This window comes from Prunus dulcis, chromosome 4, assembly GCF_902201215.1.
Source record: "Prunus dulcis chromosome 4, ALMONDv2, whole genome shotgun sequence".
NCBI classification, from domain to species: domain Eukaryota; kingdom Viridiplantae; phylum Streptophyta; class Magnoliopsida; order Rosales; family Rosaceae; genus Prunus; species Prunus dulcis.
In genome coordinates, this window is record NC_047653.1 from 55,136 (window position 1) to 70,005 (window position 14,870).

The following is a 14,870-nucleotide window of genomic DNA, read 5'->3' on the forward strand; positions in this document are numbered from 1 at the left end:
AGAAAAAGAAAAAAGGAAATAAATCTTTACCCTTAATAATCTTTTCTTGATTTCTTAATAATGAACACCTTTATTGGAAATGCCTTTTGTTTCTCTTGATTTTGACTCCTTCACCTTAAGTCTCCAAGATTGGAGTCCTCTACCTCACCACACCAAATGTTCCTAGAGATGAAAAAAAGGCAATCAAGAAGTATGGATGCTAGTACTTCTTGATTAGACCAATTTTTGATTTTTGGAAGATGAGATACAAAGATGATCACTCATCAACCAAAGTAGGAAACCAAAAAATCCTAGCAAGGTTTTCTCCAACACTTAGCTTATTGGGTGGGTACTGGGCCTCCATTTGGTCCATAGGTCGTGTCATCTTATACCACTTATCCCTTGGGCCTAATAGCCTTTTGGGCTATTTGTTCATTTCCTTTTAAATCATATTTAAAAGCTCAATCCAATATTTATATATGTCAATATTAATTCAATAATTAATTTTTTAATTATAATTTAACTATTAAATTATAATTATAGTTTTACTTAATTGACTCGGTCGAACTATTTGACTTTGGTCAATTGCTCCGGTCAACATGTTGACTTTTGACCGTTGACTTTGACATTTGATTATCAACCATTGACTTATTTCTCCTCATTTCATTTCTCATTATTTGTACATTTAATTACATTCTTTTGGTGTGTAGATCCTTAGGTTCCCTTTAGCAAGGTAGTGGGTTGACTCAATTCTTCAAAGATGATATACGAATTAAATTCCACAATTTAATTTTTCCTATTAATAAAGTTTAATTGAAACCTTTTAGGACATCCACAAACCATGATTGTCGCCAAAACAGCAAGTCACGATTATTCGAGCTAAATGAGACGTTGTGAAAGAATCTATTCAAATTGAAATAACCGTGCAATTGAATCCATCTCTTATGTCTATACTTCTTATTCCCATTATTATATCATGAAATCCGATTGTTAATATCCTAATGTTAATCATTTCTTTCATATGATTATCCTGGTAAGGTTTGAAGACTTCTTTTTTCAAGTCTTATCCACTACTCTGCGCAGAGATTTAACCAATCATATCTTGGAGTATTCTCTCTCCTTTACTGAGAGTAGAGATTCCTTGTTGTACATTCATTTGCTTCTATGACTCTATTGAGAATAATGATGAGCTCATTTAAGCTATGCCTAATTCAGCATGACCGTATAGTACCCTCAAAGATTAACAATATAGCCACAAAACATTTATGATGCCTCAGGTCTAAGGATTAGTTTGCACCATTAGCGTCCCCATCCCCGAACCCGACCTGAAAATATATATGTTTATATTTACATAAATAAATAAATATTTATAATATTTATGTTTAACCCTAAGTTAACCGCCCTCTCCTAATTCTTCATAATCTTCTCTGGAATTTCATATTGATGTGATTTTGAATAGTTGAGTTGAATTTTATAGTTAATTTCAATGTGTTGAATGATAATTTAATATGAAACTTAATATTAAAATGTATGATAAATATTTTTTATGGAAAAAAAATTGGGGATTCGGGGCAGGTTTAGGGGATAGTCCCTCGACGAGAACAGGGACGGGGATTCCCCGAAACCTATTAAACAGGGATGCTTTCCCATGTTTGGTAAGTTTAGGCATAGGAATTAGTTGTCTGGCTCATGGGAAAGTAGGGGAAAAAGTGTAGCCATCCTCCTAATTTGGGTTTTGTTTTCTCTCCTCATGGGAAAGTTTGGGAAAATAAGACAATATTAAATAAACATTTTTCATGACCATTTTTTCCCCATGAACAATTTAAAATTACAATATATAATTAAATGCATTCTTTTTTTATTTGATTTAATATGGGAATAATTGAAAATTTATACAAATTTTGTTTTCCATTCCTAGTTAAAACAAACATGGGAAAGGAAATAAAGTGATATCTCTCGGTTACTTTCTCAGCATTACCAAACGTGAGAAAGGAATCTTCCATTTCCCATCCCTTGAGAAATGATATGGAAATGATTTCCTCTCAAATTCGTTTCGTGAACCAAACGGGGCCTAACTGTAACAACCCGGTCCTAAATTATAGTTAAACATTAAATTGTTCAAGAGAAAGACAATATTATCCCGGAAATATATAAATGATTTAAGAGTTGACTTTTGTTCGGGGAAGATTTTGGCAAAACTGTAACATCCGGGTCTAAAAGAGTAATAAAATAATTTTAAAAAGAGGAAATAAATTTAAATGAGAAAGTAAATTGAAATGAACAATAAAATGAAATGATTTGAATTAATTAAGGTTTTTGAAGATTAAAATATTATTTAATATAAAAAGGGGCAAAAAGGTCATTTTAAGTTCGGGAAGGAATTTGGAAATTTTAATTAGACCGTTGCGTAGAGCACGTCGAGATGAGTTCGTAGACACATAGTGGGCTCGAATCGGGGTTGTAATGAGGATATGGTGATAAAAAATGTCTCAGTGGCATAACCGTAAATAACTCAAAGTTAGTTTTAGAAAAATCAGTCATCTCCTTCTCTCTACACACGCACACGCTCAGCTCTCTCTCTCTCTCTCTCTCGCTCTCTCTCTCTCTCTCTCTCTCTCTCTCTCTCTCTCTCTCTTTTCCCGACTATGATTCCCTCTCTCTTCGATTCTCTCAGCTCCGGCCACAGTAAGGGCCGGCACCGATTCCGTTCGCTTCGTCTCGACGCCATGATCACGACCTACCCCTTTTCCCAATCGGAGAGCTTAGGATTTGGTGGTGGTTTTGACTGGTTCGAGCCAGTTTTTTCTGCCCTCGTGCTGCTCTGACTGCCGCCCATTTTCGCCGGATAAGGTTTTGGCCGGATTTCAAATTGAAATTTCGGCCAGTTGCCGTCCAAATTGGACCTCCTCACAGTTGAATAAAATGATCCTCTCCTTGAGTAGTAGCTGGGGTAGGAAGGGTTTTCCGTCTCCCGAAATTACTCTTCACACCCACGTGCTGCCAGTGTTTGTGGTGAAGCGTGGGCAAGGTGGTGAAGCCACATTTTGTCCTAATGTGATCCTCGTGTTGTCACGAGCACGTAGGTGTGCTCGGATTTCAATTCGGATGTTGTTTGATCATCGATCGGATATCGCATATTAGGCGTTATCCGGGTTTCATATGTTCGAACAGTTGGATCGACTCCATTTTATTATATGTTGATCTAGGCATTCCTAGAATCGTGTAGGAATTCGTGGATCGTGAATCAGAACCCCGTATGTTTTGATTTAATGACTTAAAGTTTGCGTTAAACAATAACCGTCCAATTGCGAGGGATCCAACCATCTGATCGCGAGCGATATGACCATCCGATTCGGACCAAACTTGCAGGACGTGTATCCTAAACCTTGTGGAACCAATAGGAACTTTCAAATCAAAAATCGGAGTTCGTGGGCCCTGCGGGCCCGGTTGATCAAGTTTGGGTAGTTAGACCACTCGGTTGACCGTGAGTTTTTTTAGGTAATTTTACCCTTCGAGAGGTACTAGAACGACCATGTAAGCGAGTCTTGACCATTACTTGAGTTGTTCTAATTATGTTGGGATTAGGAGTTGATTTTATAATATCTTATAGAAATTCTTGAATTTTGTTATTTACAATTGAAGTTGTGGAATGGGCGAGCTTGGATATCGGATTGGTGGTTTGTGAATGGAAGCCTTGGGCTCAGCTATAATTATTAGTAATTAGGTGGATTTTGTTTTAAACCGTGCATTATTTTTAGTAATTAAATGGATATGCATGAAATATAGTTTGAATGAAAATTTGAGAAATTTAAATATATTAGTATTAGTATTATTTAATTGTGAATTTGGTTTATCTCGAGATTTGAGAGCTTGATTTGCTTTGGCAATGAGTTTATGTTGTGATGTTCAAATCATTTGTGATGAGGTTTGGATGAATTATTGTGAATTGGGTTAATAAATAATGTTGATTATTTTGGAAATTATATAGTTACACTATGTTAAGTACCATCCCTCAAATACTGGATTTCCCTCACGTGGCATTGGAAATTTCTAGCGTGTGGAAAAATATGTGATTATTGGATCTCACACGTGGCGTTGGAATATTCCGGTGTGTGAGACATGGTGATTTGTTATGGATTATCACACGTGGCGTTGGAGAATTCCGGCGTGTGATAATGTAGTTTGCGCACATAGGACTTAGTATATTATCCACATGTGGCGTTGGATCTTCCGGCGCGTGGGCTCATTGAAATATTAGTTACCTTGCCACACGTGGCGTTGGATTATCCGACATGTGGGCATGACTGATTATATTATTAGCTTATCACACGTGACGTTGGATTATCTGGCATGTGATAGAGGATCCGCGTACTTGGGTTACTGTTACTTTACTACTCGTGGCGTTAGACTCTCCGGCGTGTAGTAAAGTAACAGAGAGAGAAAAAATGGATTATTTTACTATGTCGGGGAAAGATTGATGCTTAAAAAGAATTATGTTTGGTGTGTTGTGATTTAAATTAAAGGGGAAAGATAATTCTAGAATATAACTTATTTGTACTATTGAAAATGATTGTATATTATCTGGTTAGTGAATATGGATGGAAGAACTACGTGTGGCTTGATCGCTAAATAAAGATACGTAGGTAGCCTGGGGTCCCACCTAGGTGTAGCCGCGAACTGAAGATAATTCTGAAACTTTAAATTAGTCGTTTGGATCTAGTCTCACTTCTTTTGCTCTTTGGATGATTTTGGTTTCGACTTTGTCGATAGTCCTTAAGCTTGTTTGAGAACAAAGCTGGATTAATTGATTTTATTTTGGTTTACCAACTAGTCGTGTTTAATAGATGTTTGTGGTCTTGTTAAGTCCGAAACCCGTTGGGATGGGTGTTTGATCCTGGTCTCAGTCTTTAGAAATTCTTTGTTTTTACTTGTACTATGGTATGATTGTGAGGCCGGAGGCCATCTTTGTAAACAGCATGAAATTATCTTATGCATGCTGCTGGCTGGTGATATTAAATGTGTTTAACAAGTTGAGAATTTTGAGAAATGTCCATTTTTAAGTGGAGACTCTGCCGAAATTTCTGCAGAAAGTCTCGGTTCTTAGTAAACGGGCTCGACATCGGTATGATGTCGAAAATAAGACGGGGTTAGTCTCGGATTTTGAAAAAATTCAGAGCGGGTCCTGTCACTAACTGTATCAAGTTAAGGAAATAGAAGATCCTTAATGCATTAATTAATGCATACAAATGGGGTTGAAGGCTTGGAGCATGATTTGAATGAAAACAAGGGAAATGCCGTAGGGACATGGGACTAAAGAGGTGTCTTTCTTGAATTTATTTATTTATTTATGGAATTGTGATTAAAGAAGAAGAATAGAAAGAGGTTGTTGGGTTTGTTTGGGTTATCTCTTTTAAGTTTTCGCTTGATTTTTGACTTTTGTTTGAATTAATAATTAAATTGTATTGTAGGAATACTGATTGGTGAAAATATAGGATTAGGATTTAGTACTCCAAGCCTCAAAGGGGACGCTCCTAGTATGATAGGTGGTGTTTTTTCAGATTTACATAATGGGTGAGAAGATAAGGTGAGTGGAGAAATAGAATAAGCCTAGTACTTATAATTAGTACTTACTGCCTATTCACCCAAGCAACCTCACACTTTTTAGAAATTTGTCCCTTTTTGCACTGCACCACTCTTTCTTTTTTCAATTTCTTCTCTAGAAGGCCGCATAAGCCCATTTCCGTGGTCTGTCCTCGTAGTTTCTTTTCTCTTTTTGTTTAGGGTTATTGTTAACTACTATCCATTTGCAGTCCAAACACCAATGACGCCCATGGTGTGTTCACTCGCTCGTCCATTAAATTAAAGTAAAAAGTTTTTTTTTTCTATATACTTTGCTAGTTATCATTTTTGTTTCTCTTGTTTCAATTTTGTCAATTTTATCCTTTTAGTATTCAATTAGGAACAATTCAAGGACACATCTTATTTTCTGTCAAATCACTCCCATTCAAGCCAAATTCCTCCCCATTCACTCAAACATACAATATTTTATGTCCATAAAGAACCATACTAGAAAAATAAAACTCCAAAGAGAAAAAGAACAGGGAATCATTGTGATTTAGATCCAGTAATGCAAGATTTGTTGGAAATTTTATATTATTTAATAATATTTAATTTTTATAGTGAATGAAAAATAAGTGTTGTGTGTCTTAGTATTTGTTTTGCACTTGGTCATCCTTTAAAATGCAGTTATTAATGGATATCGTACAAAAAGTCGTAATGAGAAGCCATGGATACACTCTTGCCCTAGGAGCTACAATGGGGGCATGAATTAAATCCCCCAACGGAGAAGAATTTCTATACTCTCTTTTATCATTTCACGACTATAAATTTTTATCACAGTGCATCTTCTTGCCATAACACCATATGAATTGGGCTATACCAATCACGCATGGCTCCAAAATCTCACAAAAGAATTTTCGTGAAAAGAGCCTTCAAATTTTCAGAGGTTAGTATCCAATTTTTATTGGGATGTATGCAACCGTTTCTGACGAAACGATTGAATTAGGGGCACGAATGGGGGCATGAATTTTTGCCCCAAATAGAGAAGAATTTCTACCCCATGCTTTTGGTAGTTTCGTGACCTAGCAGCATCAAGTACGCAGTCATGTTATGTAGTTGAAGAAGTCATAACACTGAATTATGAATTTGGAATTGGGCAAAAAAACCAATTTCTATTGGGGCACGAGCCGAACTGCAAACAGATAAGTTTTCTATTGTCACTTTCAGGATCCATGAATTATAGCATGGAACATGCTTACATCTTTTATCAATGCATATATATTCATGTCTTTCTAAAGTTTATCATAGCCTATATATCTTGTGATGTAGATGAGAATGGGTTGAATTTACAAAGGAACTTTTCTGTAAAAAATTCTCAAGTTTCATAGAGATAATTGGTATTCAAAATTTAACTAGAACATATGCAGTCATATTCTACTTGTGCAAAAGCCATAACTTCGTGCAATGAATCTCTGAATTGGAGGCAGGTGTTAAATCCTACAAAGCCAAGGCTCGCACATGATTGAACGACACCAGAAAAATCTTGTAGGGGCTGAGAATGGAGTAGAGGCATATATGCTGAAATGTTCTGAGAAGGCAAATACAAAAGTTACAGCTTTCATTTGAAAGTAACAAATGTCAATCAAAGTATTGGTGATGCCCCTCTATTCAAGAATTCCTGGAAGACATGATACTTGATCAATGAGAGCCAAGAGAACCACGTGTGATGTCTACACTGTACAGAAAGGCAGATTTACCAAGGCCAGCGAAGGTGATTGGTGCAATGCCCCTTGGGCCCAAACATTGCTGCCATCGGAATTCAGCGGGTGCGCGTCTCGGACACGATAACTATGAGGACCACGCTAATCTGCATATGTTGTCAGGTCCAACCTTTTCCTTTGCAGCGAATTGCATGATTTGCAACAAGCAAATAGCGAAGCTATTAGCATTTGAGTGATAAAGAATGATGATATCAATCCTGGTCCTATGACTCATGAGCTTGTGGTATGTCTAGTGCGATTTTACAAACAGCTAATTTTTTATTGTTGGTGAAGTCATGGCCTCAAAGACGTATGATCAGAAGCTTTTAAATTGATTATATATATCTGACACATGCCAAGGTATTTTACTTATTCCTCTTGCATTTGGGAGATGAGAACAGTTGCATGTATGGCTCTATAAAATGCCTGAATCTGAATCTAGTCATATGCTGCTCAATATCTAGATTACTACTAAGCCTGCGTATTCTGATTTTTGTTGATGAAATTAACATTATTATCGTGTGGTTAGAATTTGGCAGCTTGTTAACCTCTTGACTACATTTGCGTGGTGGAGGCAGCTACTGCACCACTCAAGATAAGCCATAAGCCTATTTCTATATGGTGGCAATTTATGAAGCCCAACTAACGACAAAATCAACATAAACAGAGGCTAAACAAGAGCCACAATGTGCAGTTAGTAAACACATGCATTCTAAACCAATTGGGGGCATGCCAATACTCAACTCATGCTTGCGACTGAAAGTCAAATTCAAGTGGTCGAAGACCATGATTGTGAAAGAAATTCAAGCTCATGTGGCTGAAAGTCAAATACATAGTTGAAGACTATACGGCCGAAGCCCAAACTCGAACTCGTGATCGAAGTTCATATTCATGGTCGAAGACCATACTCATGGCTAAAGGCCAAATTCGTGATCGAAGATAATATTCATGTTTGAAAACCATATTCGTGAAAACTCCACATGCTTGTGATAGAAGATCATATAAGTCAAGTCACCACATAAAATTCTACACAGAGTAAATTCCCACAAATAATATTTTCTCTCTCTACACTCGAGACACGTGTCTAGAGAGAGAAAAAGAGGCAGATGTGGGAGCAAAAATTAAGGTCCACGTAACAAGCCACTTCCCATGAACCCTAAATTTATGGAGTGGAGTGGAGTGAATCAAATAACATGATATCCATTACCATTGAGCATGGAGATAAATAGGGATATGGAACTTGGAGTCCAAGGGTTCAGTGGCTATAAAATGCTAACTAATCCCCCAGCACAGGGGGAGGGAGTTATGATTGATTCTATTGCAGTATTCATGAACGAACACTGATTTGAGCGTCGGAGTGTTTTCTTGCAGGTACCCCCCTCCTCACTCAATGGTGATAATCGAAAATGGTGTTCGGCTTCTCAACATGGAAATAAAAAATTTCTAATTGGAGGATCCCTTAATTTCATGCTCCAACAGTCCATAAAGAACCATACTAGAAAAAGAAAACTCCAAAGAGAAAAAGAACAGGGAATCATTGTCACTTAGATCCAGTAATGCAAGATTTGTTGGAAATTTTATATTATTTAACAATATTTAATTTTTATAGTGAATGAAAAATAAGTGTTGTGTGTCTTAGTGTTTGTTTTGCACTTGGTTATCCTTTAAAGTGCAGTTATTAATAATTAAACGGCTGGATTCAAATGATCAAGTGGTCTTGTTTTCATTGAGTTGTGTCTGTAACTTTTCAATTGAAAAGCTACGTATGTTTCAACAAGAGGTGCAATTAGTTTTATATAAACCAAACACCGTCACTTACTTGAGATATAGAATGAAGAGTGAAAAACAAAGAGTATCCCCAGTCCTCTATTGTTAAATTCTTCCTAGTTTTGTGTTGAGATTACAAATATATAATTGGTTCGCTAGAGTCTTAAATTAAAGTGCTTCAATTTAGGATTATTATTTGTAGGGGTGGGCACGGTTCGGTTTGGACCGGTTTTTGCCTCAAATTAGAACCGATCCGGTACTATTCATGCGGTTTGGTTCGGTTCGGTTTTAATTAAAAAAATTCAAAAACTATTCGGTTCGGTTTGAACCGGTTTCGGTCTGGTTCCGGTTCCGGTTCGATTTTGAACCAGATTATAAAAATTATTTTTTAAAATTGTTTTGTAATACAATTCTCAACTGAAATATTATTTTTTTACTTGAAAATTAACAAATTATTCAATTTCATATAAAAAATAAATATTAAAGTGAGAAAAGAGAGATATTTTGACATTAAACTTGGATAAATATTAGGTTTTTTTAGTGAAATTAAAAATATAGCATTAATATAAATATATATTGAAATTATATATTTTTTTAGTTTCACCGGTTCGGTTTTTAAAGACATGGAATCGGATCCGAAACCGGTCTAAACCGGTCCGGTTTGATTTTTGACTTTTTGGTCAACTCGGTTTTTTTCCGGTTTGATTCGGTGTGGTTCGGCTCGGATTTCCGGTTTGTCGGTTTGAGTGCCCACCCCTAATTATTTGTTGAATCATTGGAGATGGACGCCTATAAAACTGCGAGCACAAGGGAATGACGAAATTTGTCTTTAGGACATTGCAATTCTTGTAAGCCTTAATTGTTAAAATTGTCAGCATTTCTGCACGTTTGTGTTTGTTGATTTACATTAATTCCACGTAAATTTGTTGTATATTTGATGATTACAATTTTGTTGAGAATTATTATAATTTAAATTAATATTTCCTATTGTTCAGCCAACAAGATTTAGTACCAAATTTTTTATGTCCTTAGCTCCTTGATCTTCTCAGGTGAGCCACTTCCCCATACAAGTGGATCAAACCAAAGCCCACCTGGGTACCCAACATCCGTCCCGGTGAGCTTGTTATTGGGGAAGATCAGGTCGGTGTTAATAGACCCGAGCTTGAATTCAATAAGTGCAATTTTTTGAAACGTTAAGTCTAAAAATTACATCTAAAGTAAATGGGAAGAGCTCTAGCTTGTGTTTTATCCTTAGATGGTTCAGGTGGACTATAATACCCCTACATGTGAGGGGTACATGGTCCAAAATCAACGAAATTGGGAGGGATTTGACAAAAATTGAATGTTGTTATAAATTTGGAGAATTGAGAAGAGAGAAATGGAGGAAGCAGAAATGGAGGGAGCAGAGGAAATTCCTTAGATTGGAATTGATTATCTCTGTATCACAAGCGATGAAACTTTTATAGGCAAAAGTTTCTTCCAACGTGTGGGCCCCCTTCCAACATGTGGGCTCCACACATAATAATTTACATAATAATTTACAACACTCCCCCTTGGAGACCACAAATGATATGGAATATGCCTCGTTAAAACCTTGCCAGTAAAAAACCCAGTGGGACAAAAACTGGTCGAAGGAAAAAAAAGTACATAACCATGCGGAACATAAAATTCTGTGTATATTGACATGCGTGCAACACTGCCTCGTTAAAACCTTGCCAGGAAAAACCCAGTGGGATAAAAAAAAAAAACTGGACGAAGGAAAAAAGAGTACAGTGTGGAAAGGTCTTTATTGATGGCACGCTCCCCCTGATGCTTGATAGAATATATTGAAGCCATACTGTTGATTATCTGTCTGAATGTCATAGTGGACACTGCTTCTGTGAGTCAATCTTGAGCGACACTGCCTCGTTAAAACCTTACCAGGAAAAACCCAGTGGGATAAAAACCTGATGAAGGAAAAAGAGTACAGTGTATGAAAGTCTTTATAAATACCATACTCCCCCTGATGAATATCTCCCCCTGAAAAACTTCATGACTAGCTGTTTCCAGTAAGCGACCATAGAGATTTCCAGAGTCCGCATATCTAATAACACTTGGACTATTTATAATTTTACTCAAAAATATGCCCGTATATGGTGTTATGCTTAGATAGCATCAAATATGCCTCACATCATCCAAAATGATGGAGTTGAGCTATATCTGGAAAATACGATGTCCGGTCCAATATACTTCCGGAAAATCCTTCAAGTGTCCAACGAATAATCCTCATAAAAATGCTTCAATACTTTCTTAGTATAAGCAATAATCTCGTTGGCATAATGCTCGATCTTTCAGTCGAGACAAATATTTCTGGAACTCTTGAGAAGCTTTAATGTGTTTGCAAACATATTAATAATCAATATACTCACTGAGGCAATATATGTACATTAGTATTGAGTACAGATTTTGTGCTTCAGGCACATGTCCTTCAGGGACTTGCTTCATGCAATTTCAATCCTTTCAAGGATTTTGTTTAAAGGGATTAAACTTTATGACACATTATATAGCTTTAACCCAGCTATTTATACATCTTTAGGGAATCACTTCAGGTGATATGCTTTGTGCATTTAATAACCCTTAAAGATAACATGTTGGTCTCCGTAAATGTGCAATAAGGGGGGGCACAATTGAATCTGTAGATATGGAGAAAACCCAACATTCCTTGTTTCTGCCAGAAACATTGTGTCATACAAAGTAGGTATATTCCCTTTTTATTCCGAACACCCAAGTATAACTTTCAGTATTAACAAATTTTGGGGTTCGTACTGTGGGTTTGTTCTTTCACGTTCATGCTCATCTATAATGGAATTGCTTCATTCCATGTTGGCCAATAATATTGTCGACATTTAATAATTGAACGTGGTTCCAATCAACACAGCCCATTGATGATTTGAGTAGCTACTCCAAAATCAAAATTTGCCATTCATCAATTCATGATCCCACCATTCTCATGTGCATGCGCATGCATCAATTATAAGCATTTCTTTGCCTTTTGGGTACCCAAGCCACTGCAGGGGGCTTTTATTATGTGAGAATGTGGATTATAACCTCCAATGGAGCGTTATGTTATAGTAGGGTGTGGATAATCTCCATTTAGGGAGTTGGAACATTTAGAACCATATATCTGTCATGCTGCAGGCATGCTACAGATTAATATATATACATGTCAATTAATTTCTGGGACTTTAACCCATACAATTTGCAACGCATTAGGCGTGCACAATATCAATATTGACATGTCAAGGGATTGTCCTTTCGGGACTTCAATCCACATCATTTGCTACGCAACAGGCGTGCATCATATTGATCACTGCTATACCCATATTCTGTTCTTATGGGACTTTAATTTGTGCAGTGTATTATCAATGTATCCAACTTGCAATTTGTAAAATTTGCATTAATAATTCATGGATACATACAAGCCATTCTTTTGGAACAGACTTATCTTCCCATTTGGTTACCTTTCAAGATAATATATCAAATAAGTATATAAGCATAAAATAACACAAGTATTGCTTACATCCTTAGGTGGGAGAAACTTTTCTCAAGTATCATTCAAGCTCGTATCGGCCCAGTAAATGTAGTGCTTGATGATCTAGTTATATCCTGCAAAAGCAAAATCACAATTCTTTTCTCTGTCAATAACTCTCAGAGTTAAGATCACTTCATGGATTCTTTCTTCAGATGTTCATTCTAAAGAAATAAAATCTCTTATGAACAGAGAGCTGCAAAAGAGAAAAAATGCAAAAAAAAATTGTGAAATTGATTGCAAGATAAGGTAAGCAATCAGGGAAGGAAGCTGGTGGGAGCAGACAAGCAGCTCATCAATCAAGGAAGGAAGCCGGTGGGAGCAGAAAACAAGCTCTCAATTCTCCTAGTCTAGAAGGACCTCAGGAGATTAGAGCACAAGGCCGCCTTCACAATTCCTGATCTTGCAGAAACATGATCAGGGATAGTCTTGCTTCCTGAATGGATGATCAGAGATAGTCTTGCTTCTCAGGCATATTAAGTGCTTAATGATAAGAAAAACAAGTAGATATAACATCATTTTGTATGGGAAAACTGGATGTCTTCTGCAAAGAAAATTTCGTTAGTAACACATTTATACACAAATACAATGAATAGATAGAATCGGTGAATTTCAAATTAACCATAGGAAAAATTGCGAGATTCTCGGGATACTTTTGAAAAAGTAGCTCCGTGAAATCCGTAAAGCAAGATCGGCTTTGAAAATAATACTTGAAAACGCCGAAAGTGCCGACAGGCATTATCAGAGGCCACGTGAAGTTTTGGACTCTTGCGAAAGAAAAAGATAATGTGGGGATTCGAGAAGATATTGGAATCCTGAAAAGTTGCCACATTTTCGTCTATAGATATTGTCTTCGCAAAACTTAATTGAGCAACTGAGTTTCAACTCAACTTCCTTCAGAGGCTTCCAGAACATAATGTAATTTTATAGATTTTACAGGGCCTGCACCTTCATTGTAGGTGGAAAAATCTATCTGTTGTATGTTCATTTGCTGTTATAATAATTGCACATGTTCTTAAACTTGCATCTGTGGTTTTTACGTCTTTTCAAAATGACGGTTTGGAACCTTGTGCCTTATAGGTTCAAATAACCACATCAAATCTCTCATATTTCCATGCATGTGAGCCCAGAACTTTTGGTCTGGGTTAAACCCAAACTCATAATTTATTCGCCATTTTCAAATGGACATGAAATATGAATTGAGTAAAAGCCACGATAATATCTCAATATAGTAGTGGAGAGCATTAACTACTATGTACCCACAGCTTCATGTTTTAGGATCTCTCATATATTTGGATCCATGTACTTCCGGCCCAGATATAACAAAATATGTGGAGAGCCTCAATTCATCATTTGAAGTTTATACTGATATTATCCATTTTACGGTGTATTCTTAACAACCGGATTCACAAAATATATTTCTTCCTTGAGGTGTCGATTATAACAAAATCGAACTTTATTAAATTCATCATTCTCTTATGCCAAAGAAAATTTGTGGTGTACCACAATTTGCAATAATACCTCAAAGGTTGTCCATTTAATTGTTGGAACTTCAGGTTCTCAACACTGTTAAATTTTGAACTTCAGGCCAAAATCACATATTCTCATAGTATGGACATTCTTACAATTTTATGTACATATTTTGGGACTTCAAGTCCTTACATAATTGCCCATATTTCGAGAAACTTCTGGCATCTCATTTAATTGTTCATCCATGAGTTTAAGGAACTGCAGGTTCCCTTTTGTATATAGTGACGGTTTACCCAAAATGGTTAATATTTATGCATACGTCACTATTCATGTGAATAGTACTGTTCATCAAGTCATGAATACGTCTCTATTCATGTGTACAGTACATTTGCCAGTACAGTTATCATCCATGTGTACGGCGCTATGAACCAATACAATACTGTTACATCATTAAGGAATCCCAAGTCCTTATTCACATGTCAGGGATCAAGGACCCTTTAAGTCCGATCACATGTTTACAAATATAGTACCGGAGAGATTGCCAGTTCTCATATTAATATTATCATACAGCATAATTAATCCATAAAATAAATTTACTGTTAAATAAATTACTTGTATGGACGTTAATCCCGCACCATACTTTAAATGTGCGGTAAAGTAAATTCATAAATTAAATTGTTGTATGGACGTTAATCCCGCACCATACTGTAAATGTGCGGTAAAGTAAACGTGCTTGTATGGGCACTAATTCTGCTCCATACATTTAA